This window comes from Schistocerca piceifrons, chromosome 11, assembly GCF_021461385.2.
Source record: "Schistocerca piceifrons isolate TAMUIC-IGC-003096 chromosome 11, iqSchPice1.1, whole genome shotgun sequence".
NCBI lineage: Eukaryota > Metazoa > Arthropoda > Insecta > Orthoptera > Acrididae > Schistocerca > Schistocerca piceifrons.
The window spans coordinates 1,017,684-1,042,701 of NC_060148.1; the positions used below are offsets into that span (position 1 = coordinate 1,017,684).

At 43.0% G+C, this 25,018-nt stretch overlaps 1 protein-coding gene across 5 annotated transcripts in view; it reads right to left on the reverse strand.

Moving 5' to 3' along the window:
* Window positions 1-985: 985 nt before the first annotated feature.
* The window catches only part of LOC124720341, a 41,613-nt gene continuing 17,580 nt past the window's right edge, over window positions 986-25,018 (reverse strand). For all 5 annotated transcript variants that reach the window (XM_047245663.1, XM_047245666.1, XM_047245665.1 and 2 more), the window contains one exon: window positions 986-1,268. The gene's annotated coding sequence lies outside the window, so the exon portion shown is untranslated. The remainder of the gene's footprint in view (window positions 1,269-25,018) is intronic.

Consider the following 25,018-nt stretch of genomic DNA (forward strand, 5'->3'; position numbering starts at 1 on the left):
TCAACTACTACAAGGAGCGAAACAGCAGCTACGTAAAACCTTAAACTGACAAGAAAAACACTTCAATTAGACGGTGCCACAATTTGTCTCAATATCTGGATTAAGAGATGCAAATTATGCTTAGCTCCAGTGTTCATATTAAAAGGTTTTGACAGAAGAGCGATAATGGATGACGTACTTTCTGAAGTTGCATAAGTGGTTTGTTTGAAACAGCAGCAGCAGATCAGTCCGAGAGAAGAGCTGTGGTCCTTTCTTCAAATCAGTAGCCTTTGCGTATATACAGTATAAAGTAATTTGTAAGTAATTCCCTGTAATTGTCATTACAAGCACCGTTCATAATTTGTTGTCAATACATTTTACAGAAGCAGGGTCTATTAAGAAACTACGAATTTCAGTCGACTCGGTAATTCCTATTACGGTAACGACTCACTCCAGACATTTCGCTCACACAGATTTTCTCCCACACGTCTTTGTGGCTTCACTGGCCCTGACAAGAGAGCACACGGTAAGTCTCAGAATTCGTCACACTCCTTACCAAAGTGTGCAAAAAGTTTCAAAACACACAGGAAAAAAATTTTTTTTTCCTTTTAGTGTACAATGTCAACTACAATTTGAATACACTGGGTTTTATTTCAAAACAGGAAGGTTCAGCACGCAGTGAGAACATTAATAACAAACTGAGCCAGATAGCTCACCCTCACCTCCGATTGTGCTTTTCTGTGTCGTCCTAAACGGGAACGAGAACGAAAAATGTCTCTAAGTCCCTCTCCACAGTGCTAGCAAACAGAAGACGATTGATGACAGACGGGGCAGACGCAGAGGTCGTTCTGCATTCCATACTGCACGACATGGCACTTTAAATCGATTGGGTGTCACCTCGTCTCCCTCAGATTGTTTGAGGCAGCAAAGTGAAATGTATTGCAGACAAAATAAAATAGCGTTTATATGACTCTGAACTACACATTGTAAGTAACAGTTTTGTTCATTATATCAGTACTTTATTCTGACGAGTGTAAATTAAAATTTACACTGTTTACAATTTATCATTTTTACATTTTCCTCAAGATTTGATCCATACGTGTAGCTCCAGGCTCTTTTCTTCTGAAGCAAAAATTGTTACCCACTTTTCAAGAGGCACAACGTGAGACACTTCCAAGTTTTTACTTTATCTGCAGCGGCCCACGGACCAAACTGTTTGGCAGTTGTAGATAGTGGTATTATCCAGTGTTTTGTCACAGTTTTAAACTCGATTGGGTCGAACTGGTATCCTGAAATGAAAATATAAGAGCACATTATCATAATAAGAAATGGTTAAAACATTCTCATGTACAAGACATCTACATGCACAACTACAACTACACACACACACACACACACACACACACACACACAGTATGGCAAACAGTTGTCACATTTGCTGTACGTCTCAAAAAACAGAGTGGGGGCTGGGGTGCAGAGCAGCTGTCTTTGCAGTTCTTACACAACCTGTATGTCAGTGGTAGTAGGATCGTTCGTACTGCAGTCAATCTCAAATGCCCGTTCTCAAAACTTTATTGATGAAGTTCTGCGAAAAGAGCATCACCTCGCATCGAGTGATTCCCATCTGAGTTCACACAGCATTTCAATACCTGTGTGTCGACTGAATGTAGCAGTAACCTCTGAACTGTTTCAGTGTCTCTTTAATTAGGGATCCCAAACACTCGACCAGTATTCGAGAGTGGGTCGCACGAGTGTTCTGTATGCATTCTCCTTTATAGGTGAGCTACACTTTCCTACGATCTTCCAAATTCGACCCTCTGCCTCCCCTAACCTGCTCATTCTATCTGTATCACTATCCACCGTGAGATATTTAACCGATGCGACTGTCTCAAGCAGCACACCGTTAAAGCAACAGAGTATTACAAGAGTGTATTTCATACTCATTTTCACTAGCTTACATTTTACGACATTTAGAACAAGCTCCCAGTCATCACGCCAAATAGAAATTCCATCCAAATCACCCCGTGTCGTTCTACAGTCACTCTCTGACAATACTTTTCCGCACTTTAGGGCTGGGGAACGGTCGTCGATTGCTGCTCACCCCACCGACAGATTATTCACATATATACAGAACAAGAGTGGTCCTATCGCACTCTCCTGTGGCGTTCCCGACGATACTTTGGTCTGTGACCTGGAACAAAGTACCGGGTTCTACAGCTTAAAAGTGATCGAGCCTCTCACGTATACGACAACACGTTCCATACGCTCAGATCTTTGTTAACAGTCTGGGTACGCTCTGTGTGAAATGCTTTCTGAAAAACTAGGAATGCAAAATCTGCTCATCACCCTCCACCTGCGGGTCACAGGATATCGCGCGAGAAATGGGAGAGTCGAGTTTCGCACGAGCGAAGCTTTCTAAATCCGTCTTAGGGAAATTTATTAAACTCGAACTTTGAATATCCACAGTAATTCTACAGCAGATCAAAGATACGGGTACCGGTTCGTAACTTTGCAGATCTGTTCTTCTCTGCTTCTCGTATACGACAGTCACCCACAGTCAATTGGGACATTGCGCTGGCCGAGAGATTTGTGACAAATGCGAGCTAAGAGGCCAATGTGGAATAGCACACTCTGCAAAACCAAGCCGGGATTCCATACGGACCTGGAGACTTCTTTGTTTTCAACTCCCGCAGTTACTTACCAACGCCGAGGGTGCTCGTTTCCACCTCCTCCGTACGGGAGTCAAACGATGGCACACCTATCTGATCTTCCCGAGTGGATGATTTTTTAAAAGCAGAATTTAAAACTTCAGTTACCCTTCTGCCCTCCCCTATCGTCATAACAGACTGGACGAGTGACCGAAAGAGACCTTTGATCCACTGAGTGATTTTATGTAGGACCAGAGCTCTCTCAGTATATCGGCAAGGTCTTTCACTAGTCTGAGACACTAGAAGTTGTCGTGAGCTTCACACGATGCACTCGACATAGAAACTAATAATCAATTATGTGGTTAAATTTTGAGGGCGGCATTCATTCTGTGCCAAGAAATATGTACAGTTTACTCAAAACATCTTTTTCCTTTCAGGATAGATGGCACTGTAATCGACAAATACCAAATAAGTTTACTTTTGCAATTAAGAACTGACACATTTGATTCTATATTTAATTTCGAATGTAAATGTAAACTTTGTGTTTTAACGGTTGACATAAACTTCGGTGTTGCAAATTTGATTGTACAAGACAATATGTTTCGCTCCTCCGATGTCCGGTTGGAAACTGTATTTAGTGCGATCCAGAAGCGGCGATGCGGACGTAATCGCCTTCTGTTCCCGTCGGGGTGCCCGACGTCTGCGTGACCCCCGCCGCCCACCACTGGGGCCGCCCTACTGCGACGAGTATCCACGGCAGCTGCAGCACCTCTCACTAACGCTTGGTGGACATTCTAATTTTTTACGATCGCTGCGATTTCTATTCTGCCGGTGACGACGTAGCGGCCAGTGTGAAACGTACGGTGGTTGGACGGAAACGAGCACCGAAATCGGTCACGCCGAGGGCAGGGTCCGAGGGTGGCCACTGAAATCTAGCATTCCGCAGAAGCATCTCGTCTGCCGGGAATGTCAATTTCTGGCCACATTATTTGTATTGTACAATCACATTTGGAAAACTCGAGTAACGCTTGACCGTCAGTATCGACCATTACCAATCGAAGGTTTACATGTATGTTATAAATTAGATGTAGAATCAAATGTGTCTTTTCTCAGTTGCAAAAACAAGCACACTCAGTATTTCAAAAACCTTGTAATAAATGTGCCTTTGCGAGCTAGACCATCTTATAATTTTCAAAAACACAATATTTGTCGATTACAGCACCATCTACCACAAATACGACAATGGTTCGAGTAAACTGTACATTTCTTTTGGAACAGAATCCGAATATGCAATAAAAATGGGGAGGGGGGGTTTCCCATTTAAAAATACGAAGTTGCCTCCTCCCACACACGAGGTGCAGTCAGAGATGGCCAGTTGTAGCACGGACAGACGTCCCCTTTACTAATATTAATTTTTCACCGAGAACATTTTTTTCGCGCAGCACATATTTTTCGAGATATTTAGTCATTTCGAATTAAAACAACCACTCCCTACCACTGCTGCCAGCCCGACGCCTCCGCCTCGGCCGAGTCGGCTACCCGTCGTCCGAAAGTCTCCCACCTCCGGCGATCGTGTACTCGTACGAGACACGCGTCGTGCGGTACGACACCGAACCGTATACAGGCGGCAAGTTTATACACTGTACAGTCCCTCGCAGATGCCATCTTGCAGCTATATCGGATGACGCTTTCCACAGATGTGGTATTGCGCCAATACACTTTGTGACTTATTTCGAGTGCAAACTTCCTTTCAGTTGTCATTTTCAGTACAAACATCATTGTGAATTTGTGCAGTGAATAAATCATCTTTTAACACAGCAAGCAATCGTCTAAAAAGTGCACATCAAGGAATCTCCCTTCAGAAAGGGCAGTAGGTACTTAAATACAGACGTATACAGCTGTGACTCTCACTACTGTTGAAATCGTTACTACCTAACAGTTGGAACGACACCACTGCCCACGGTGGTGAGAAAACCGCAAGGATAGCGCTCGCTTTTTAATTAACTCTACAGTTAACTTACAAAATCGCTGTTGTATTTTTGCATTCCCAGCATTAGTAAATTATCGAGAGACATGTAAAGCAGCGAAATAAATGTAAGAATGGCCGATTTCACATATTCAGTAACACGAACTGCAACTTATTTGTGAAGAAATACTTTCAAATTGCGTACAACTGCAGCTTACTCTGGTGACAGAACTGGTGACAGCGAGAGAATATAAACACGTATTTCAATGACGAGAAGCGTATACTTCTGTCGCTGTCTGTTCTTATCGTAATAGGCACCTTCCTCAAAACATAACAATTTTGTACGTAGTCTACTGATTTGCACTTTCTTACGTTTCACTCTACTTTCTAATACACGAATATTTTTGTACATATAATTACTGTTGCTTCAAAAGCTAATGTCTTTACCATCCTGTGTGTCTGTGTCTGTGATGTAGTGACAACTGTAAAACTGGTTTTTTTATTTTGCGTTGGACGAAGTTTTATTGCTTTTGATGTTTTATATCAGACCAGTGTTATTTTCCCTTCAGTTACAGTTGTGGTGGCCTATTTTGTACATTTAATAATGCAGGTATTGCATTCAATACACGTTTCCTACATTCCACATTCACAGATTTGACCGGAAGTGTAGTAACGGAAACATCACATTACCGTGTAGATCTACCGTACATGCAAGTACGGTGTCAACAATATCGTATTTATCCACCGACACTGGGCAAGTGGCTTTCAATTACAATCTCTCTCCTGTATGGGAATGTACATAACCGATGTACGAGTGCAGATTGTAGACACACACAGTTGACGATGTACGGAAGTTTGGGTCCGGCTGTGAAGTGCGCACGGATAGCCTAATAGCGAGACAACCACTCGCAGTAAGTGAGAAATCCAGGTTCGAGTCCCGGTCAGACAAATTTTTATCAGCATTCCATTACACAGCTTACAGTTGTCCACATTCGCAATTGCCAATGCGTTTCACATAATTCTCCTTTGCCATTACAGTGCAGTTAAGATTTTGTCAGTGATACAATCGAGGACCTACGGATGCTGACATTCACAGACAGCATCGGTACTGTCTAAGGAATGGGATGAGTGAGCAGAGGAAAAAGTACTGGCCAATTACACCTATTGGCACAAAATGTCAAAAGAACTGGCCTTTCATCTGAACACAGTCCAAGGAAATCAACTTACGAGGTCAGTAAGCAGCAGCACATACCACAAACGGAGGTTTGGTATTTCTGAAAATGAAGTAAACAGTGAAACTGTAGGTAATTCGAATTTTATAATGTACAAATTACACTATGGCAATATCGGAAGTCTCATTTTTGGAGACAAGGTAGCTTTGTGTACGAGCGGCGAGATTAACCGACACGTCATTTGAACGCGGTGTGGAGAAAAGTCTTTGTGTGCATCTGAACATCATCGTGACTCACTGAAGGGCGTACAGTGTGGAATGGGTAATGACTTACTGTTAAATGTCATCTGCGTGATTCAGGGACGTAGTACAGAAAACCTATAAAGTAAGTACAAAAATTGTTTTGAACTTTATTTTAAATTCTCTGTAATTTTTATCGACACATCGGAAGGAATTAAGTAGTTACAGCTGTTTGTTATCACTCGTGTAAACAGTAAAACCGTCATGTCTCTTTGTCTGTCTGAAAATGCTAATCTCCGAATCTACTGGACAAATTATCAAGATGGAACTTGAGAATAGCTTGGTGCAACATATGTGCTTTACTTCTTCAAAATATGATCACAGCTAAAAACAGGGATTGTAATTTAAAGACTAATCTACAATTGTCATATCTGTCTGTCTAAACACACTAATTTCCAAAACAACTAGATGAATTTGAAAAAGGTTCTGGCAGGTAACTTGAGGGTAGCTTGGGACAACATACAGGCTTTACCTCCATCATGGATTTATTAATAACAACAACAACATCCTAATATAAAGTATTAGGGGTCTGCTAAGCTTAGTAGTTTGGGTGTTTACAACTGTAGTGACACGATCATCAAGGGATAGTACACCAAAGAAACAACAAATGGTTGGTATTGTGTTTTTCTTTTTTTTTTTAAATAATAATAATAAAAAAACCTGCAGTAGCAGAGTTAAGTGCCACAATATTATCTTTATGGATGTCAACTAACACCGAATTTATTTGAATAGGATACAAGGATTTACAGATATTGCTTTGTGTATCAAAAACTTAATGAAATTGCTTTATTCTTTCAATACTTTTTACTTATATTGACTTCTTGTTTAGGGAAAACGGATTTATTGATGAAGAGATCCTACAGGGGTTGTCTTCTAACGAACGAGGTACACAACCATAAAAAGTGATGGTATGCAAAGGCCCTTCTTTAAATTCCATTGCAAAGCACGAACATATAGCAAGTTCTACACATTTTCTTACAGCTCTGTAGTGATTCCAGACATCAAATTTACAAAATCTAAATATTTACAAATATATGGTTGTCCTAAATAACTTACTTTAATTCTCGGGTCATTCCACGTCAAATCAACGCAGAAAAAGACCATTTTCAACCTCACGTATCATTTTTTCTTGAAATTTGGCACAGGTTTACTACTGGTGTACACTTGAAAAAATACGAAATTTTCCTGAGATTTGTCAATTTGTTTTTGAATTATGAAGTCCTAAAGTTGTCATAAATGAGCCCAGAAACAGGAAATGACCATTTTGGAAACTGCTGTAAAAGCTTTCATAATTGGTGACAGAATGAAGGTTCTCAAGACCGGATGACGTAGCTGTTGGTAAACCTTTCGGGGTATCGGGTTGTGGACAACGGTCTTATAGCCTGTAAGATTTACCGGCAGCAATTTCCTAAATGAGCCACACACCCAGAATCCCCTTTCCTATGACACACAAACACCGTAAAGGTTAACATTAGAAAAGAAATTTTGTTTAAATTTAAATTTTTAGTGTAATTTTTTCAAAAAGCACACATTTTAAAAGTTATTCCACGAATAGCCAGTACAGGGTGTACATGCGGACACTTTTTCCCAAGTGAAAATACGTTATAACCCAGGTTGAAAGTACATTTTTTTCACGTTAAGTTAAGATATACTTTCCTTCGAAGCTGTAAAACTTATCAATCCTTTGAATGGTAAAAGCTTTGTACACCAGCAGAGAATTTTCCGGGTCTTTAGAAAACTTAACCCAGTACAACAACACCACGTTTTGGAAAGATTTACGATGTGCGGCAACACGTACAGTGCATATTTTTGTACTGTGAAAGTATAAACGTGAATTTCACCAAATACAGCACAACAACTTCCGAAGCACTGAAATCGAGATTACACTTCGAGATGGGGTTTCGTCAGCCAATCGTAGCTTCTGTGATGTGATTTTATCAGCCAATGACAGTGGATATTAAGAGCACAGGGTATGTGATGTTGTCAGCCAACAGGAAGATCACTTAAGTAGTGCGAACATATAAATAGGAAAAGTTAATGGTTTAAATCAATACACATACAGTATAGCTACAAGAAAAGATAAGCTTTTACAAACAGGGTGTCCCATTTATCTTCACCACCGTAAATAAGTGTTTGTTCAGATGCAAATTACAAAATGTTTCAAGCAAATGTCCTTTAGCCGTCGGGGGGACATCAATCGGCACGATTGCCTCCGTTGCAGCTTTGTTTTTTACAAAGATATGAACAGCGGTATGACTTTTTGAAATGGCACCCTGTATTTTTTTATTCAGTAATTCATTTCCTCTCCTAAAGACCTATTCAAAAATGTATCACAGTGTACCATTCACTGAAACACATTATTAATTACGTAGCACAACGCTGACGTTGACGCTCCCAGCACTTAGTGCAGGTACTCGGGGTAATGGAACACATCCACGTGCTGACATCGAAAGAGGACAAATGTAAACGTACGTAGAATGCACACCTGTCATTCCGTCAACCACTGTCAGTTGAAGAGTTGCGGGAGTAGAATGTACACCGACAAAGAGAAGGTAGAAATGCTACTCACCTGTAGAGGGTGTAAGTCAGCAGAACAGTAATTGCAATACTGTTTTCTTATGTACAGGTACATTTAATACAGCAGTTTAGTCCTTTTAAATACTGTTGTGTAGAGTAGCCATACAGTAAAGGCTGTCCTTCCTACAAACTGCATCAACATAACGTTTGTTTTATTGTTGTTGTTGTTGTTGAAGGTAGGTGAAACGCTACGCAGGCAGCGGAACTGTACAGAGAGCGATATCCTGACAAGAACCCAGCTTCCCGACACATGTTTTCTCGTCCCGTTGCGACGCTTCGGGGAACGAGAAGTTTCAGCCCAGGACAATGCAATCGTCCTAGACTCGTACAGACGAAGTTGCCGGAGTTACTGTTCTCACTTCTGTCGCTATGAATCTACATGTGAGCACACAACAGCTCGAATGTGAGATTGGCATTCCTAAAACCAGTGTACATCTTATTCTTACACGTCACCAGTTGCACCATTACCAAATATACATACATTAAGAATTGCGTGGGAACGATTTCCAGAATCGTGTACAGTTCTGTCAGTGGGCACAGCAGCAAATCCTTGCCAACCCGAACTATTTCTCCATTGTTCTATTTACTGACGAATGTTCCTTCTCAAACAAAGGACAGGTAAATACGAGGAACACGCACTATCGGTCCAGCGACAACCCACGACGGCTCGGACAGGTGGAACATCGGTGTCAGTGGAGAGTTAACGTCTGGTGTGGGATAGTCGGTACTACAATTATTGGCTCTTATTTCACCAATGGTGGTCTAAACGGCACAGCGTATGCCAACTTCCTCAGCCAAATTCTTCCTCCTCTTCTAGACGGAGTGCTGCTACGAACCAGAATAATTATGTGGTACCGACACGGTGGGTGTCCTTGCGTGCACGTCGTGTTCTGAACCGAAGGTATCCTGCCAGGTAGATTGGTCGAGGAGGAACAGTTACTCGGCTTGCTAGGTCTCCCAATTTAAATCCTCTGGACTTTTTTCTTTGGGGATGCATTAAAGATGTCGTCTATCGCAATATTCCGACAACTCCAGAGGACGTGCAGGAATGTATCGTAGTGCCTGTAATTCTCTTAAGCAGGCAACACTGGAAGCAGTAAATAATTCTTTCATTCAATGAGTGCACCAGTGAATCGGTGTCCGGGGTCACCACTTTGTGCACCTTTGAATGTTCTACTCCTGGGCAATGGTACAGGAGAGTCAAAGTCAATTTTGTGCTACGTTTTTACTTGCTTAACATTTGATTTCTGACAACTCCAGCAAGTGGACGAGTTCGTGATCCCGGGATCAAACTCAGTGTTCTGTTATGCAATTAATAACGTTGTGTTTCAGTAAATGGTACACTGTGATACATGTTTGAATAGGTCTTTAGGAGAGCAAATGAATTACCGAATAAAATATACAAGGTTCCATTTAGAAAAGTCATACCGCTGTTCATACCGTTGTAAAAAACAAAGCTACAACGAAGGAAATCGTGACGATTTGTGTCCCTCGTATGGCTAAAGAACATTTGCTTTAAAAATTTTGTAATTTGCATCTGAACAAAGTTATTTAGGGTGGTCAAGATAAATGGGACACCCTGTATAATACTGGTGATCAACACTGTTTTTCCTGTTTTCTTCCCAACGGTATGGTTAGGCAGGATCCTAAGAGCACAGCTTAAATTGCAGCATCTGAATATTCTGACAAGCACAGTTATAAATTTCATTGCTGTGCACTGAAGATTTCATATGTTACCTGGCTGAATGTGTGTTCCGTCAAGCACTTCAACTTTTTAGAAAAGCCAATTATCTGTGAAACTGCTCAAGAACTGAAGTAGCACGTCCCTCCTCCCTTCCCCCCCCCCCCCCCCTTTTAAGGGATAATTATACTTTTTGCCATTTTTACTGCATAATTCGTAATCTATGAAAGAACTAAAATAAATATGAAAAACTAATCTTTACGCTCTGTCTTTTTTTAGCATGTGTTAGCCTTTAAGATACAGCAAACTCAAATGTGCTAATAAAATTTTAAATAATTGCATAAATGGCTTCTTTTCTGGGCCCAAAATTTTTCTAAGTGGTTGCTCCTCGACGTGACAAATTTTGAATGAGACTCAAAAACATGCGGAATTTAAGAAATTCATCACATATTTGCACATCTACATAACTCATCTTGGGTAAAAGGAAATTTACTTTGAAAGTAACACTTCTCAGTCCACCATCCCCAATATTTTTCCACAACCTGTTAGATATGTGAACAGTTGTGATGTCACACTTATCAGAAGCAGTTTGTTGTCAGGAAGTCCTCGTCCTAAAGCCTCCGAAACATTTTGGTGTCGGGAAACGTTTGCGTGTGCACTGTATTTTGTTGTTGTAAATGGTGCATTTTCTTTACAGCGAAAGTTTTATTTTGGTGTTATTCACTTGTTTACATTTTACTGCTGCAGTAATATTCTGCAGTTGCGGGCTAGAGTAAAATTGTTAGAGTATCAGTTCTTAGAAGTCAAAATTACAAAAGTTTAACTGAAAACTGAAACAATGAAAACTTTCCGAAATTCTAAAAAAAATTCACAAGTGAAATAATTCTTGAGTTTCACGCAGATTTCCCGATTGTCCAGGAGTGTACACGCCTTGTACTTCTTGTACTCTATTCGGAGATTCGAGGGCCACCTTTCAAATTTATTTATTTATTTTTGTCTAGTGTCAAATTTTTTTTTTGTTCCTTAAGTCAAATAAAAATTGTGTGGGCAGTGATTTTCAGCAGGTGATAAGTCAAGTGAATATAGACATCGAGACATTAATCCAATGGTCTTTTTCCAACAAATCTGCAATCGTTTGACATGATGTGTGACAATGAAGAATGACACGACATTTCCATTTTTCCCCCAATTTTAGTAATGACATATGGCACACAATTTGTTGTATACCATTTGGCATTAACTGTGATCCTCAATCTTCTAAAGCAAAGGTCACAATGTATAAGTTTAACCAAAGGAAAAGGCAATCATTTTCACGGAACTGCTTTGCGAACGAATCAAATTAGTAATATTCGGTTCATCTCAGTGCACCTAAATTTTCGACTGCAGCTTACAACACACATATCTCACCTCTCCATACAGTGTCGTACACAGATTTTCCATCTGTTCTGTCAAATTTTTTGAGTATTTCTTTATACCGATTGAGATAAGCCTGTTTTTCAGCACCAGTCTAATTCTGCAGACTCTACTGCAAACACATCTATTTCACGGCTAAATGTTGGTGCAATATCGAAAGTAATGGTATTCCTCATGTCACCTATCTCTCACATGACAATCTCCTTCAATTGTGTTGCAAATGGGAAGGATGACAGAATTTAATTATGAATATTCCCTAACTGGGATAGGGATAGGGTCACAACTCTAGCAGCTTCAGTTTTGTTGAAATTTGTGCAGAATGTCCCTAAAGGACTCACAGGGAAACACGCTACATTCTTCAAAATGAGAAACACAGTAAGCTCCTTATCTTTGGCAAGCGATTACTTCCGACATAATAGAGTTGGGCAACTCCAACTTGAAATTCCAGCAACATTTTGGACAGAACACAGAAATGAAAGAAAGCAATGGCCATGCCACAATCTCTCTTCATACTAAGTGAAAAGTTACCCCGCAACAAGTTCGTATAATTTTTGACAATGAATAGGTAAAGAATGAAAGCTACTGAAAACACGATCATTTGTCATAGCCACCCTGCTGGAAAATTAGTGAACTGTTAAGTTTCCCACAATTCTATTCACTACATTGTGAGCTGCTTAAGTTTCCAAAAATAGTTAATTTTATCTATACTTGATACCACATAAGGCTAGAATTAACACCAATGAAAAGATCATACCATAGTCCAGCAGAAACACGAGGTTGGCCTCCATCCAAAAATCTTTTAGTTGTTCTTCCAGTATCCATCCTGAGGACATGTCCAAGCCAGGCTATTATTCTACTTTTTATAATTCTTACGATGTCAGCTCCTCGTACGAGGCGGTCCAACTCTACATTCCAATATCCCGAGCTACTGCTCGTCAACACTCGTTAGCATCAAGTTTCGCATCCGCAGGTTAAAACTGGCCTGACCGTGACTTTGTATAGATGGAGCTTCAACTGCCTATTTCAGAACCTAAGGCCAACAATTTCTTAAACATGTGCAAGCATCTATCTGCTTAGGATGTGCAGTTTGATTTCAGTTGACATGGAATTTGTGCTGTTAATATTAGAACCGAAATAGTCAAAGTTCTGCACATGTTCAAAATCTCCAATTTAATAAAAGAAAATATCAGATACCTTCATTTATGAGCATTCTAGTTGGCTACCTCAACTGAGTCACAAACTGATTCGATTTTATTTCCACCGTTCGTGCCCTCGAGTTACCCACCAATACCAGCATGCAACCCAACAGCTGTGGACACTGCAAATTCACTTTTACAGTAGCAGTTTATCCCTATTTATACTGTTACTCTATTCTCCATTGTCGGAGTTAGTTCTTATATAGAAAAGACTTGTGGGCAGTATAACTGAAATGTTCAATTGCCTCGAAAGTGTATTATTTTAAATGAAGCTCCTGTCAGATTTGATGTAATGCAACACCGCACAAGACATAGTCCGAGGTTGCGGTCATAAAAATGCCGCAAGTGGGCTCAATCTTGATGAATTTGAGGAAACTGGTGCAAGCACACAATGTTTTAATTGTTTACATCAGAACTAACTGGCCAAAGAAATGAAGGAAAACTCTAATATATCTAATTGTTGAGGAAAAAAGTTTCATTTTGACCTCAGAGCTAATCCATCATACAGACTATGGAATAAATTAGGTGTTTCAGAAAGAAAGGTAAAATCAGAATGAAGTTAGGAAGCAGGAACACTCGCACAACCAAAAATTTTGTCAATTACATCCAAAGTGGCACACGATTGTACACTCAGTTCGTACGTGGACTAAATGACAGAATGTAATGTGATTGGCAGGGAACCGACACGACAATTAATATAATTCTTGTTTTTCTGTTTACAAATGTAAGCCACACTTTTGCAGCTTCGACGAAGCAACACAAAAGTAAAAATAAGAGCGTCTACTGGTGTTAAAAATTTTAACTTTAAGATACACACTGCATCAATTCAAAATTTTCCAGCACATTTGAAAAGATAGAGTGCCAGGGGCATTGCTTTCTGATCTCCATTTACATCAATTCTCTGTTCCGAAACAAAACGTCGTCCAGACGATAAGTTGCCGGCTCCTCGCTCTATAGGCATTATCGTGCATTTTGAGCTCTGAAGATGGTGGCCCTCGTGAAGGTGGCTCTAGTACCTGCTGTAACTTAACCAAAGTTCGTGCAGGACTCTAAGTACATTCCGTACAAATTTCAACAAAACTGAAGACGGGCCATTTGATGGCATCTCCCAGGCAAGATCATTACGAATGCCAAAAGGCGGTCCGAAGTATTACCGTCGACTGAGCTCGTATCGAAACCTTAAAAAAGCCACCTGATTGAAATCTTTGCACAAAAATCAAATTTTTCACAACAATATTTCCTTAAACCCACAGTGTAAACAAATTACTCTTGTAATTTCTGGGCTGCCATTGTTCTAACAAAAAAAGATAAATTTAGAAGGGACGGTCCAGCCTAACAGCAGTATTTAGTGACGACGGTGATAAACACTCAGAATACGAGCCTCGTAATGGCTCCCCTGAGGCCAGGAACAAACGGCAGCACTTCGTTAGTTGCAAGTAGAGACCCGGACGAACAAGAGGAGAAGTGAGCCACTGCCATCACGGGGGTGCACAATGCTTTTCATTTTAAACAGAAGCCGTGGCAGCTGCCGTGTGGACAGGTGGAGTGTGGCAGGCATTCCGTTTTGTATCAGTCTGCAACCGACAGAACAGTATTTCGGCCCACGAGAGTACGGGACTTTATGTACCGTAGCTGTGTACAGAAAATACTGTCAGCCTAGAGTGGCACAGGGTTCGTATTTATACACTACGTGCAGACAGGATTCTCCGAGTCAGCATTTTACTCGGTACCTGGAATTGTGACGAGGGTGCAAAATCTGAACTGCTAACTGCAATCGTGGCTGAAACATCGGTTTTTATCCAGCAGCAGTTGCTGTTGTTGTTGTTGTTGTTGTTTTCAGCCCTGAGGCTGGTTTGATGCAGCTCTCCATGCTACTCTATCCTGTGCAAGCTGCTTCATCTCCCAGTACCTACTGCAACCCACAACCCTCTGAATCTGCTTAGTGTATTCATCTCTTGGTCTCCCTCTACGATTTTTACCCTCCACGCTGCCCTCCACTGCTAACTTTCTGATCCCTTGATGCCTCAGAACATGTCCTACCAACCGGTCGCTTCTTCTTGTCAAGTTGTGCCACAAACTCCTCTTCTCCCCAATTCTATTCAATACCTCCTCATTAGTTACGTGATCTACCCATCTAATCTTCAGCATTCTTCTGTAGCACCACATTTCGAAAGCTTCTATTCTCTTCTTCTCCAAACTATTTATCGTCCATGTTTCACTTCCATACATGGCTACACTCCATACAAATACTTTCAGAAATGACTTCCTGACACTTAAATCTATACTCTACGTTACAAATTTCTCTTCTTCAGAAACACTTTCCTTGCCATTGCCAGTCTACATTTTATATCCTCCCTACTTCGATCATCATCCGTTATTTTGCTCCCCAAACACCAAAACTCCTCTACTACTTTAAGTGTCTCATTTCCTAATCTAATTCCCTCAGCATCACCCGACTGAATTCGACTCCATTCCATTATCCTCGTTTTGCTTTTGTTGATGCTCATCTTATATCCACCTTTCAAGACACTGTCCATTCCGTTCAACAGCTCTTCCAAGTCCTTTGCTGTCTCTGACAGAATTACACTGTCATCGGGAAACCTCAACGTTTTTATTTCTTGTCCATGGACTTTAATACCTACTCCGAATTTTTCTTTTGTTTCCTTTACTGCATGCTCAGTATACAGATTGAATAAGATCGGGGAGAGGCTACAACCCTGTCTCACTCCCTTCCCAACCACTGCTTCCCTTTCATGCCCCTCGACTCTTATAACTGCAGCAGCAGTAGTTTCATACATTATGATGCAGTACCATACCCAGGCAACACTTATGTCGAATGACTGGCCGTGGGAGCCTACACTATTAAACCCTCTTTTATGTTTTTCAAGCAACTTTAAAAATCGTGTAAATGGCAGAAAAATGTAAATGTTACGAAATAGGTATTCATATCAAGTAAAATATTCAACTTTTTAATATATAACTGGCTAGATAAAAAGTCTACTCACCAAGATGCACCAAGAGAAAAGGCATATAAAGGAATTTAAATATGCCAGGTTTCGGAGCTAGTGCTTCCTTCTTCTTGCAGAAGGTTTGAAAGAGAAGGAAGGGTGAAGGAATAAGACGCAATATTTAGGAAATAGGTAGTGTTCGGTAAAGTTGCCCAGAATCCCGGGTCAGGGAGACGTAATGGACAGGATGAGAATGAAAGCCTGACCATTGGTGATTGCACTGGACAAGATTTGAGAGCTTAAAGGTGGAACATAAGATAACATGCAAGACAGAGATTACTGACAAAACATCGTGCACGAGTTAGGTTCAAATGGTACTAAGCACTATGGGACTTAACATCTGAGGTCATCAGTCCCCTAGACATAGAACTACTTAAACCCAACTAACCTAAGGACATCACACACATCCAAGCCCGAGGCAGGATTCGAACCTGTGACCGTAGCAGCCGTGCGGGTCCAGACCGAAGCGCCTAGAGCCGCTCGGTCACAGCGGCCGGCGCACAAGTTACTAAGTGCGGAAAGCTAAGTGCACTGCATGTGGTAGAGGTGGGAGGTGAAAAATAGCCAGGAAAGAAAATGAAAAATGTAGAAAGGGGTGAAGAAAGGAATAGTCACTTAGAAAGAAAGTAACAGTTCCTTAAAAAGACAGCCAAGACTGAAGATACTGACCTAAGTCAAGCCCAAGTGTGTTATAATGTTAGTTCTCACTTGCAGAGTTCTGAGAATCCGGTGTCTTGGGGGAAGAATCGAGATGACACGTGCGGTGAAATGGGCACCGAAGTCAGGACTGTCATCTCGCAGGGCACACACTGCAACAGGATATCGAGTGTTGCCAATATACATCCTCCGTCTGTGCCCATCGATCCCGACTGACAAGTAGGTGGTAAACGCGCCGACGTAGAAGGCCAAACAGTGTTTACGTAACAGCCGGTACACGACGTACCGTTTCACAGGTGGCTGTCCCTCTGACAGTATACGTTTTGCCAGGGTCGGAATAGTCGGTGGTAGGAGGGCAGCAGGGACGGTCACAGGGGTAGGAGCCGTAGGATAGGGAGACGGGTGCAGGAGGAGTGAAGGGTCCGACAAGGATATTGCGGATATCGGAAGGGCGACAAAAGTTATCCTAGGTGTGGTGGGAAAAATCTCAGACAAAATGGACTTCATTTCAGGGCACGATTTTAGAAAGTGACAGCCTCGGCAAAGTAGCTGATTAATACATTTGAGAGTAGGATAATGCTGGGTGGCAAACGGTGTGCTCCGAAGTTTTCTTTTTTGCAGCGATCGGCAGTAGCCGGTCTGGTTGTGACGGTCTGAGAAATCTGCTTTCGAACTAGGCAGGTGGGGTAGTTACATCCAGTGAAGGCAGAAGTGAGAGAGGAGGTGTACTGCTGTAAAGAGTCTCCATCCAAACAAATATATTTGCCTCGAATGCAGAGGCTGTACGGGAGAGAATGTTTGACAGCTGTACGGGAGAGAATGTTTGACACGGAAAGGACAGTAACCGTCAAAATGTGAGTACTGTCGTTTGTTAGTACATTCATTGTGGACACAGGTGTGTAGCTGAAATTCGACGAGGACGAGATCGACATCGAGAAAAGTGGCAAGAGATTCAGAATACGACCACGTGGAATTTAATTGGGAGAAGATATTTAGAGATTACAGAAATTTTAACAGGTCTGCCTCACCTCGAGTCCATATGGCAAACACATCAGCTGCATATCTAAATCAAACCAAGTACTGAAGGTTTACGGATACCCGGAAAGCCACCACCGTGCAGTCCACGAAAAGGTGGGCATGAGAAGGAGCCCACTGTTGTACCCCTGATCTGTTTGTACGCTTGCCCCTCAAAGTTGAAGTAGTTGTCTGTAAGTTTAAAGTCGATCAAGGTGAGCAGGAAGGATACCATACATTTGAAATCAGGTTGGTGCCGACTGAGGAAATGTTCGGGAGCAGACAGACGACGTACGTGGGCTACGGATGTGCAGAGGGAGTGGCAGCAGTGGCGACAAGTGAGGTGTTTGGTGGGAGTGGGGAAGGCACGGCTTTCAGACGATCTAGGAAACGGTCGGTATCTTTAATGCGGGAGAGGAGTGTGTGTAGTATACGTCGAAGGTGTCGATCGACAGAGGCAGGTATACGTTTGGCGGGCGCTTCCGAGCCGGCAACTACGAGACGGTCGGCGTGACTGGGTACGTGAATCTCGGAAAGGAGGTAAAAGGAAGGAGTGTGCGGTTTGGACGGGATAAGAAGTTCTACGAACTGAGGCATCAGTCCTCGTGAGGGTCGCGAGGTTTCGAGGAGGGACCGTAGGCGAGTGTGTACCGCAGGGACGGGTTTTCGACGGCAGACACGTCCCTCGTCTGCCGGGAGAATAACGGAGTTGTCGGCTTTCGGGGAACGCAAAGCCCGGAGTTCTGCAGAGGACAGGTTAGGGTCACACTGTAGAGTCCCGAGGGAGGTCGAAAAGCAATTCTGGACGCGAGGAATTCTCGGAAGGCACGTAAGGGACGATTCTGAAGTAGTGGTGACGGATCCGATCGGGACCGCGGTCCGAACTGTTAGAGGCAGTGTTTGACGTCGTGCTCGCCGTCGGAAAGGTTTTGGCGTCGGGTTGCAAAGTGATACTTCCAGTTTACATTACGAGTGAAGGAAAGTAGATCCTTCACCAAAGCGGCACGATTAAATGCGGGTTTAGGGCCGAAAGCGAGACCCTCGGATAGTACAGATAACTCAGAGGGGAGAGTGCTTTACACTGAAGGTTACGAACACTGCACGACTGTGACTGGTTCCCGTGATTCTGAATGGAAACTGGTAGATGAGGCATGCAGGTCACAGACTAGCCTGGTAAGTGCAAGAGGTTTCTCTATTTGAAACAGTTAAAGAGGCTGGTGTACAAAAGCATTATAGTCAGAAACGGGGACTTTACTTTTTATGTGTACATTCTATAAAATCTGCATAAGCCATTTTACTAACAGTACTAGCCCACAATTAAAAATGCTTATTTTTACAATAAGCATAATATTCCACTAAAATTCCAATTTTTTAATCAAAAAATGCAGAACAATAGTTTGTTTCAAATATTTCCTCGGATCATTTCTATTTATACTGCAGGTAGCAGCTACTGTAGCCGTTACCAGACGACGCTTGCAGTTAGTAATGTAAACAGTAGTCACGCGCTCCGTTTTTCCGTGCGTCGAGTTCATTTTGTGCGACAAAATGTCTGAACCTCCCAGTAGAAGTGTGCAATCACTACACAGGAAATTCACCTATCTGCTCACATTTTACGTGGTCAGACATGCGAATCTTCGTGCTCAGTGCGGGAATATTTTGAGGAGGCAGAGGAGGAGATGGCAATGCGACTCTACTGTCCGTAATGAAGGTAGTCTAAAGAACTGCAGACAATCTGAAGATACACGAAAATACTGTCATCAGAGTTTGGAAGGAAAAATGCCGTGTCAAATGGGAGGAGCCCGGTTCATCCAAACTGCGAACACCTGGTAAAGGAGGACGAACAGAACGACGAGCAGTTAAGTACGGCCCTTTTTCACAAGCTGCCGTTCGTCACCACATACACGGATATTATGGAAGACAAGAACATTCCACTATAACAAAACTGTGCGTTACTCCCCACGAGGCAGAGTTATTCGGCGAGACTTCTCTGGTAACGGTCGTCAAAGCTCTCCGTTTTTTATAGAAAAAATTGATGGACAAAAAATTATAATGGAGAGAGTGACATCTTAGCGTGGCAGTGTCGGTTTTGAGAAACGTCATTAAGCTGCAATTCGAAGAAACCTGAATAAATGTCTGTCATTCAGACAGAAAAGACAGGACAGATGATAATGTATGTGTGAGTTCTGCTGCTCCCATAGGCAACAGTGCAACAATTATTGTCTCGCAAACCAGAATTGCATCCGGTTTCGTACCTAACTGTCTCCTCGTTTACAAATCGATGAAAACAAGTGACTACCACGAAGGAATGAATTGCAATAATTTTCTGAAGTGGTTCGAGGGATAGCTACTTGAAAACTCTGATCAGCCATCTACCATCGTAATGAGTAATGCCCCGCAGCATTCAGTTACTAAAGATAAAGTCTCGACCACAGCAACAAAAGAAGCTGACGATGTCTAACAGTTAAAATGCAACAGTTTGGAAATTCCACACAATTTGTGTACAGCAGAACTCGTGGGAACGGTGACAAAAAATAAGTCAGTTTCAACGGCATGTCGCTGATGAGGCAGTTAAAGACTGCGGTCACAGCATTCTGGGCTTCCAAAGTACCACTGCCACTTCCACACCTTCGAAATGGTGTGGACGCAGATTAAACGTTACTTGCAACAAACGATAAAAGCTTCACTATGACGAAAATTTGAAAACTGTTAGTGGAAGCAGTGAAACAATTAACGCCAGAGAAGAGGGAGTTGTTAAGGAAGGACGCAAAAGTGAAGCGAAGCTAGTAACACTAAGAGCATAATTGTATCCTCAGGCAATTCCAGTGACTCTTCCACGGACCAGAGCTCAGATAATGACAGTCTCGAGGAAAAAGTTATCCTGAACTAAGTGGCATTTACCCTTTGCCGTCATTCCTCTCATTTCTGCGTATCTGTTTCAGATTTTTGGCATAATGGTGTGTTCTGCATTCACAGAATAAATCTCATATTAAGAAATGCTTCTCTCCAAAAGTATCTTCAGGTAAATAGAGCATGAGAAAAAAGACACTCTAAATTCTCAGTACAAGCCCTAAATTCACACATCTCGTCTTCACGGTCCTGACACAAAATCTATGTTGACAGAGTAGAATCATTCTGCAGTCAGCCTCAAATGACAGTTCTCTAAGCCTGCACAACAGTGCCTCGCAGAAAGACCGTCACTCTCTATCTAGGGATTCCCATCAGAGTTCACAAAGCTTCTCTGTAACACCTGCGCGGTGATCAAATCTACCGGTAACAAATCTAGTGACACGCCTCCGAACTGTTTTGACGTCTTTCTCTGACCCAATCTGGTGAGGTTCCCAAACACTCTAATGGTACTCGAGAATGGGTCTACTAGTGTTCTATAAGCTGTCTCCAAGAATTCTCCAAACAAAACGAAGTCGAGCATTCGTCTTCTGTAATATCAACCTAATGTGCTCATTCAATTTCGTATTGCTTTGCAAAATTACACCTAGATATTTAAGCAAAGTGACTGTCAAGCTGCATTCTACTAATGCCGTATTCGAATGTTACACGACTGTTCTTCCTGCTCATAAACTTTTCCACAGTTCACAGTTTAGTGTGTGAGAAAAGTGCAAGCCGAGTTTCACGAATGATGTTTTCTAAAACTGTGCCGATTTGCAGACGTAAGCTTCTCAGTCTCCAGAAAGTTTATTATATTTGAAGTGAGAATATGTCGAAGGATTCTGCAGCAAACTGAAGTTGGGGATATCGGTCTGTAATTTTGCAGGTGTGTCGTTCGACCCTTCCGATACGCTACAATCACCGGTGCCTATTTCCATTCGCTCGGGACTTTTTGCCGGGCGAGAGATTTGCGAGAAATGCGGGCTGAGTACGGGGCCGGTGCCGTGGAGTACTCTCCGTAAAACCGAACTGGGCTTCTGTCGGGACGTGGCTGCTTACTCGTTTCCAACTCTTCTGGCCGCTTCTCTAGACCGAGGAATTGGCACGACAGTCAAACAGTGTTACGTTCGTGCAGTTCTGTCGCATAAGTAATTTCTTAAACTGAAATTTAAAACTAGAGTTTTTCTTTTGCCGCCACAGACTGGTCTGCAAGTGACCGGGTAAGTCCTCCCCCCCCCCCCCCCCCACCCTACCGAGTGTGTACTCCCGGTCTCTACTGAAACTGTCATCGTCCGTTCGGATCGCGGCCACTTCCTCTGTAACGGAATTCCGACACGTTGACTCCCGAGCCGAGACTCTCGTTCTCTCGAATACTGTTTCGAGTCCATTTTCCGGGCGACGCTCAGCTACGGCCGGCTCCTCAATTTCACTTCGTTTAACATATCACTTGCGCTCGGTACAACTGTCTGCGACTGTACAAACTGTGTGACCTGTACAGATACTGCCACATCCGCGAGGGACACCGTACATGTGGAGACCCGTGTCGTCTCCGACAGGGCCCTCGGTGCTAGAGGCTACGTCAGAGCAAAATCGTGTCGGCTCTGTGGTCGGCAGTTTCACTCCCGACGGCAGTGGCAGAGACGGCCGTCGGACACTCGAGAATTTTGTTCGAATCGACACGGCTCGAAAACTGAGAACATTTCATTCGAACGGGCCGGTGCAAAAGGCTCTGAGGACACACGTCTTTCCTCTACGGCGAGGAGACGTAAAGTGCCGTGCGAGACTGCTGAAAAAACAGCAGAAAAAGAAATCGCGTCTGCCGAGTTCTTTAGCATTTTTGCAATGCCGGTGGGACGAGGAGGTAACTCTTCACTTTGCTGTAGTTGAGGATCACATCTGAACCGCTGCAGTAGACAGAATTTTGAATAGCGTACAGCGGACACGGTACGAACTCTATCTCTATGCCAGAAACCTACTCGACTGCCGTCAATTTTTGTCACCGACCTAGTCGCCGTTCGATCGGTAGTGGGTGGGAGTAGCCGCGGCAGTAGAACGGTGCCAGATTCGTGCCACTTTGATCGCTTAACTCACAGAAGTGATGTGGAGAATGCTAAGTTCCACAGAACAGTCGTCAATCTCTCCGACCGAGAACCGGACGACGACTTCTCGGCAGCATCGATAGAGGCCTCAAATTTTCACCACTCCCGTGACAATTTTCTATATTCTTAGTGGAATAGAGCAATGCACTCGGCACCTCTCACACGACGCAGCTCAGGACGTCAGACTAACCGCCGGCCGTACACTGGCAGAAGCTAAGCGAAATCAAATATTAGCTGGGAGGAATGACGTGGCTTACGCTCGCTGTGGTTTCGAACACTGAAGACTACCACTTAAAGGTGCTACACATGTTACAAAATGACGCGTACCGGAAGCTCAGTCACGACGTCACACAGGTCGTCGCCAGGAAGACAGGGAAGTTAATAAATGACGTGGTGAAGACATTAATGCCTCGTGCCGCCAAATCTCTCGGGCTTTACGGATTGCTGAAGATGTGTAAGGAAAATATCCCTCTTACGCTCATTGTTAGTGGAATTAGTTCCCGCACCTACAAACAGGCAATACATCTTGTAGGATTATTACCGCCAAAACTGGGACGTTGTGAACATCGTGTTGGAAACTCGCAGACATTTGCCGAAACACTCGAGAAAATGGAAATAATCAAAAAGCCATAATGGTTAGTCTGGACATAGTGTCACTTTTTACGAGGATGAAAGTACGAGACACACTGGACCTTTCGACCTAACAGTTTCCACCTGGAATCGACAAATTGTACCAGCACATTCTGACGACGATTTACTTCTCGTACTGTAAGGAACGTTACGAAATGACTGACAACACAGCGCCCAGTTCACCACTGTCTCTGGCAATCGAAAATTTCTTCGTGGAGCACTTTGAGGAGCAAGCTCTGAACTTGACGGCTCACGTCCGTCTCACTTCCTGGCGTACGTCTACAACTCCTTCCCGGTGCGGTCACACGGTGAAAAGTTGCTGCAGCAGTATAACACAAACAGTTCCCATCCCAAATCATATTTACCATCGAGATTGAAAACTGTGGCCGGCTACCGTTCCCGGACGTTTTAGTCCAACAGGTGGCAGGAGACCGACTCGATCGTTCAGTGTATATGAAACCGACATGCGCCGAACGATACCCAAATGCCGACAGTTTGCACCACTCTGTACACGAGTAAGTGGTCTCGAACATGTTAATACACAGAGCAAAAGTTATTTCTGACGACGTCTGAATTACTGCACTCGAGACACGTGTTCAGAGAGAACGGTTACAGCAAGAGAGATATTGCAGACGCTTTCAGTTGCCATCGCAGAAGGACACCTCACGAATCAGCGGGGCAACCGGCAGCGAGTCAGGACACGCGCTGCAGAGGCACGGACTGACGCCAGCGCTCTGGACCACCCCTGAGACACGAGATGTGCTGCGCCCTGTTAAAGACGACACAGCTTTCCGCATGCCGGGTGTACACAGTGAACGCGGCCGCATCTATATAGATCAGAGAATTTATACAGTTGCAGTGCATTGTACCGAGCACAAGTGACATATTAAACAAAAGGAAGCTCGACGAGTCGGCCATTGCTAAGCACTGCCTTTAAAAAAAAACAGAGAGAGAGAGAGAGAGAGACCATACACTGTCTGAAAACATGACAGTCTCAGCTCGAGGGTCAACATACTGGAATTCCGTAATAAAAGAGGAGGCTGAGATTACAACAACAAACAGTAACAATTTCGACAGAGATCAAACGCGGTGCCAGACCTCAATGCCACTCGATCCTGCAGCGGACCAGAGCTGCTACGAGCAGGCCGATCATCATCTGCACACGCGTTACTTTGCTCTTCTCCGAGTGGTGCCAGAGGCGGCAATAGTGGCTGTATAAGTGGAAAGCTGCGCCAGCCCGGACGGTCAGTAGTTTCACTGCTTTTTTTTTTTTTTTTTTTTTGTTTGTGGTTTTAGGGCGCAAAACTTCTACGGTCATTAGCGCCCAGCCCGTGACGTAGAAAACAGGAAAAAAACGAAATTTAAAATCAGCAGCAATGGAAACAAAGTCAGAAAATTTGAGAAACTAAAGGCAGAAGGAATGCTTAAAAGTCCACTATAGAAAGGGGTTGGTTGTCCCCAAAAAAAAAAAAGGTTCAAATGACTGACGTCATTTCACTGTCACTAATAAACTGTAGAACGCGGTCAGCTGAGCGCGTGTCATCTGCTAAAATCAACGATAGATCAGGCGATAGCTGTAGACGGGAGCGTAACGGATTAAAATAGGGGCATTCAATTAAAAGGTGTCTGACCGTCCACAGCTGAGAGCAGTGGGGACAGAGTGGGGGAGGATCACCGCTTAAAAGATGTCGATGACTAAAAAGACAGTGCCCTATCCGGAGTCTAGCTAAAATTACCTCCTCCCGACGACGCGTTCAGGAGGAAGAGGTCCATGCGCAAGGAACGGCTTTCACTTC